The sequence below is a fragment of the Rutidosis leptorrhynchoides genome, chromosome 11 (assembly GCF_046630445.1).
Source record: "Rutidosis leptorrhynchoides isolate AG116_Rl617_1_P2 chromosome 11, CSIRO_AGI_Rlap_v1, whole genome shotgun sequence".
NCBI lineage: Eukaryota > Viridiplantae > Streptophyta > Magnoliopsida > Asterales > Asteraceae > Rutidosis > Rutidosis leptorrhynchoides.
Window position 1 is genome coordinate 289,043,818 of NC_092343.1, and position 6,937 is coordinate 289,050,754.

Here is a 6,937-nt window from a genome sequence, read left to right on the forward strand (position 1 = left end):
ACATTTTAATATATATATCGTATTAAGATATATTCATACACCATGTTATCGTGATAATATGATAATTTAACATCTCACTAAATATAATAAACAATGGGTTAACTACATTAAATAAGATCGTTATCTTAAAGGTTTCAAAAACAACGCTTACATGTAACGACTAACGATGACTTAACGACTCAGTTAAAATGTATATACATGTAGTGTATTAAGATGTATTAATACACTTTTGGAAGACTTCAAGACACATATCAAAACACTCATACTTATCGAAGTTGGTCACAATTACACTCTCATTCGTTTTCATCAACAATTCTACTCGTATGCACCCGTATTCGTACTCGTACAATACACAGCTTCTAGATGTATTTACTATTGGTATATACACTCCAATGATTAGCTCTTAGCAGCCCTTGTGAGTCACCAACAGATGTGGGAACCATCATTTGGCAACTAGCATGACTTATGAGCAAGGAAACAAAACAAGAACTCCTTTTAACCCCACTCACCCTTCACCACTCACCACCCACTCCATTTCACTTTCAACTCTCTTTCTAATTCTCTCTCAATACCTACACACACTTATGAACAAATTTTTCTAGTAACTAATCATCATATTCATTAAAAATTACTTCAAGAATCAAGCTATAATCATCATAGGAAGAACACTTCAAGAACACTTCAAAAATCCTTTCAAGTTTACTAGTTTACTTCCAAGCTTTCTAATACATTCCAAGTAATCATCTAAGATCAAGAAAACTTTATTATTTATAGTAGGTTATCTTTCTTATTCAAGGTAATATTCATATTCAAACTTTGATTCGATTTCTATAACTATAAACTATCTTAATTCGAGTAAAAATCTTACTTGAACTTGTTTTTGTGTCATGATCCTACTTCAAGAATTTTCAAGCCATCCAAGATCCTTTGAAGCTAGATCATTTCTTGTCACTTCCAGTAGGTTTATCTACTAAACTTAAGGTAGTAATGATATTCATAACATCATTCAATTCATATATATATAACTATCTTATTTAAAGATTTAAACTTGTAATCACTAGAACATAGTTTAGTATATTCTAAACTTGTTCGCAAACAAAGTTAATCCTTCTAACTTAACTTTTAAAATCAACTAAACACATGTTCTATATCTATATGATATGCTAACTTAATGATTTAAAACCTGAAAACACGAAGAACACCGTAAAACCGGATATACGCCGTCGTAGTAAAACCGGAGGCTGTTTTGGTTTGGATAATTAAAAACTATGATAAACTTTGATTTAAAAGCGATTCTTCTGAGAAAATGATTTTTCTTATGAACATGAAACTATATTCAAAAATCATGGTTAAACTCAAAGTGGAAGTATGTTTTCCAAAATGGTCATCTAGACGTCGTTCTTTCGACTGAAATGACTACCTTTACAAAAATGACCTATAACCTGTATTTCCGATTATAAACTTATACTTTTTCTGTTTAGTTTCATAAAATTAAGTTCAATATGAAACCATAGCAACTTGAATCACTCAAAACGGATTTAAAACGAAGAAGTTATGGGTAAAACAAGATTGGATAATTTTGCTTGTTGTAGCTACGTGAAAATTGTAACAAATCTATACAAATCATAACTTAACTAACTTATATTGTATTATACATGTATTCTAACATATATTATGTAATCTTGGCATACCATAGACACAAATACAATGTTTTGACATATCATATCGACCCATCTATATATATTATTTGGAACAACCATAGACACTCTATATGCAGTAATGCTGGAGTTAGCTATACAGGGTTGAGGTTGATTCCAAAAATATATATACTTTGAGTTGTGATCGATTCTGAGACTTGTAGACACTGGGTCGTGGATTGATTCGAGATAATATATATTGCTTTATTTCTGTACATCTAACTGTGGACAACTAGTTGTAGGTTACTAACGAGGACTGGTGAATGAACAATCTCAAATCATTAAAACGCAATAAAAATGTTGTAAATATATTTTGATCATACTTTAATATATATGTACATATTTGTTATAGGTTCGTGAATCAACCCGTGGCCAAGTCTTACTTCCCGACGAAGTAAAAATCTGTGAAAGTGAGTTATAGTCCCACTTTTAAAATCTAATTTTTTTGGGATGAGAATACATGCAGCTTTATAAATGTTTTACAAAATAGACACAAGTACATGAAACTACTTTCTATGGTTGAATGATCAAAGCCGAATATGCCCCTTTTTGCTTGGTAACCTAAGAATTAGTAAACCAGTCTACTAATTGACGCGAATCCTAAAGATAGATCTATTGGGCCCAACAAACCCCATCCGTTGTAGCGGATGCTTTAGTACTTCGAGTTTTTATATCATGTTCGATGGATGTCTGTCACACCCCTAAATAGGGCCTGGGGTAATTGTGACTAATTATATCAAATCACAGTTGTATAAACGAGAACGACTCTACATGAGACGTTTTGTTGAGTTTTGCAGCAGAAGATAAATATGTCTTTAATTGATATGATATGTAATGAAGACTCCAAGCATAGCAAGCAATCATCATCAAAGCAGTAGATATACAGCGGAAGCAATATTTAAGTACCTGAGAATAAACATGCTTAAAAAGTCAACACGAGGTTGAGTGAGTTCATAGATTTGTCATAAATAATGATTTCAGTAATAGTGTTAGACCACAAGATTTGTTTTCATAAGTAGATCACTCAGATCCAGTCAAGTTGATCTCCCGCAGGATAAAAAAAAAGTTATGCCAGTGCGTGATATTTAGACTAAACGTTGTTTGCCTCGTGACAAGTTGTTCTGTCCTTGTCGTTTAATTTCATTATCAAGTAATACAAGACTTAGTCAAATGTATCGGGGACGTTACTCCCGATAGGCCTATCCCCAATAATTAAGAATGCCGCAGCAATTAAAAATATCACTGTAGGGACTTAGTCGGACATAGCCGGGTATAGCATAGTTTAACAGTTGGTACTGATATTTAGACTAGACTTTCAAGTTTACCCCGTACAAGTTATCGTTTATACTTGTAGGTTGGGGACTTGCTGGTCATAGCCCAACATATCACAGTTTAATAGTTGGTACTGATATTTAGACTAGACTTTCAAGTTTGCCCCGTACAAGTTATCGTTTGTACTTGTCGGTTGGGGACTTGCTGGTCATAGCCCAACATATCACAGTTTAATAGTTGATACGTGTAAAATAGTTATAAAAGTTGCGCATGTATTCTCAGCCCAAAAATATATAAAAAGGGAGCAGATAAACTCACATTAAATAGCAGTTGAAGTATTCCACGCAAGAAGGAAAGTAAAGCAAGTAAGTGATCTGGATATCAACCTTGAGGTATAACGTTTGATTAGTTAATGTCTAACTTGACATAAAGTATGTTTATTAATATAGTAACTATATTGACAGTGACGGTTTTCAAGAAAAGTTCCTATTTCTCAAAAGTTTCTATTTTTGGGAAACCTACTATTTATGAAAAACTTCCACTTATAGTAAGCTTCTAGTTTAAGAATGTTCGGGTTATAATTCTTAACAAAGATGTTGTACAATCTCGCCCAAACTTCATCGCTAACATGCAAGTCACTCGAATGATCTATTGTTACCGAGCGGCCCAGGATCTCTTGACCAGAATCTAAGTCTTGGCATTCGAGATCCACAAGCGTCCCATAATGGTAACAAGGATCACCCTACGCCACAAGTAGCGGTGATGTTTGTAGTCTTTGTACGCTATCTTTAATTATAACCTTCACGTTAGGTGCGTATATACATATATATTCATTAATTCGATTTTAATTATAACTCCTATATATTAATTCATAAAAATACTTTTATAATTTTTAGTAACATATATTACTAATTATAACATGTTATTTATTTTAATTTTTATTGCATATAATTTATAACATTATTTACATGTTTCGGTAAAAAAATAATAAACCGAAGTAAATAGTAAAAAGTAAAAAGTAAAAAGTAAGAAAAGAATACTTACTAGTAGTAATTCTTCAAAGAGAGAATGAGAGAAATTTTAGTGTGAGTTTGAATGAGAAATGAGGGGTATCTATACTTGAAAAAATTAGGTAAAAAGAATAAAATAATTAAAAGAAAAAAAATATTTTAATTTTTAATGGGATTTTAAAATTCAAAAGTATTAAATGTTAGGTCATGGGATAATGCACAAAATAAAATAATAAAAGTAGTTTTCCATTATAATTTTTAATTAAAAAGTAATTTATTTATTTATTTATTTTATTAAAAAAATCATTTATTTTAAGGATTTTTTTTATATATATTTTTTAAAATAAATAAATTGATTTACTACTTTTCCAAGAATATTTCTCAATATTTTTTTTATTCATAATAACAATACTGATAATAAAGATATTAATTATTGATATCTTGTTTAAAAAGGATATTAATAATAATAATATTAATATATCAAATTAATGCGTAATTATTTACAAATAATTGTTCGTGAATCGTCGGAATTAGTCGAGGTTAAATGAAATCATATAAAGATTTTTGTTTAAATTTTGCCAGAAATTTACGGGTTGTCACAGTATCCCCCTGTTAATAGAAATTTCGTCCCGAAATTTAGTTGTTGCCATCAGTCGGTGTTGTTTGTAAACAGGTGAGGATATTTTCATTTTATTTGGTCTTCACGTTCCCAGGTATGCTCGGGGCCTTTTGTGAATTCCAACTAATAGGATGTTGTTTTGTTTCTAGCGTTTAAATCTTACGATCCATAAATTCTACGAAGTGCATTTTATTATTAATGCGGAGGTTATCTAAAGGATTTAACAAGAGTGTCATTGATTAGGTTTTCCTCAGAAAGAGATGATGACGTTATACAAGCATTTCAATATACATGAAATATGTGATGAATAATAGTGAGCTTATTTAAACCTTGAGCGTTTATGCCACAATATTAGGGTAGACAAAATAGAGAGGAGTTCATGAAAATCATAATCATGAAATTTGATAGAGATCGTCATTCTTTACAACAAGAATGATGAATATGATTTGAAAAATAGAGTTTTATCGACATTAAATAATATGAATAAAACGATTCGATTATAGAAAGAGTATAAATGAAACTATCACAAAAGAGTGAAATGAGGAAATTAAATATTCACCTTAACTTTTGATATGGTTAAAGTTGATTTCCGGAATTCAATGGATTTAAAGAAATCTTCATAATCTTTATAAGATTTGATTCTCCGGTAATTAAGAAAATTAGGATTTTCTTTAATTAAATGCGGTGAATTGTCTCGATTGCTGTGTCTAGAATTTCGCTATAAATTAGCTTCTTCCGTTTCATTATCTTCACCACTTCTATACTTTCTTCCTCAATTCATACTTCTAAAAGATTTCTTAATATGATCAATCCAGTTCTTGTTCTTGACCTTATATTGGTTATCGCCACAATCTTCCTTCTTTTCCAACTCCCACCAGAGGAGTGTGTTTACTTCTATTATGCTCTAGGATTTATCGTGTTTTTAGTTCTCCCGTGTCTTTATATTGCTATACGCATTGATATACACGGTTTGTAATTTCGGTGTTGTTATCGGGATTTATATTTTCCTTTGAAGCTTCATGCTTTTGTAAAGCAAGTAACGGTCCAGAATTTGTAGGTATGAAGTTTCGAATGATCATAATATACAAAGCAGAAGGAAAGGTAATAGCACGATTTGATTTATCAAATTACTAGAATATCCGGAAAGATAGAACTATCAAGAAAAATATTTTCTTGATATGTTTTAGAGTTTAAATGTAAGAGTCGTGTAACATGGCAAATGATGATTATAAAGTCTATGAATCATCATCTTCCATTAAAAATTTAGCATAACTTACTGTAATATAATCACGTTGGCCTGACGTCATTATATTATACTAACTCATGCTTCAATTCCCAACACTTCTTCAAAACATTTATAATTTAAACTTGAATATAGAAACTAAAACAGTTTCTTTATGATGCGATAAAGTTATCGCAAAGAGATAATTAATTGCGGACAAGAATCGTTATAAAGATATCTTCAGAAATATAGAGGATATTTATAATTAAAGATACGGTGATATCTTAGAATTTCTAAGATCGAAGGATGATAAAGAAGATTTGTCCGTAAAGATTTAGAGTCAGGGGCAAGGTATTCGTTGATGACTTCAGCAGATACTGAATCATTTGGATTCTTTGAAGGCAGGTTTAATCTTTGTGATTTGTCCACAGCCTCCTTCATACTTTGCTCAATCCGTTTTCCAGTCCCAAATCTAAGCTTATACCATTCTTTATCATCAAAGTTTTGGCCCTTAAGACCTTCTACAATGTTTTCTCTGCATTTAATGCAGCCATATTTGAATCTTCGGTTATCAATGGTTTCAAGAAATTTTATTTTTAGATGATTACACGCTGATTGTAATCGTCAACGGATCTAATGGTTAACGAATAGGCGTTATTGATTTTAAAAGTAATGAATGATAATTTCAGTGGTTTGATATGATAATTCATCATAGAATATGAATGAATACAATTCATGAGAATCAGAATTGAAAAATGTACAATGTAATATATTAATGTGAGATATAAATATTTCTAGGGTATTACCTACCCGTTAAAATATTTTCACAATTAACAGTTTGTACAAAAGAGTTTTAATAACAGTCTTTATGAAAATATACATACATATATATTTTCCTTCAGATGTAATCATGGATTTACTATAATATTAAACTCATTTGATTTACGGTTGAAACGAGAATGAATAATCTCCAAAACCTTTAGAGATTTCATAATTGTCACGAAATATTTCGCTAATGAAGTTATGAATCAATACATTCATCGTTACATTTGATTTATTATGAAATGGAGTTTATTGTGTTGAAGCAGTGATTGACAATTGTTAAGTCATTAACGAA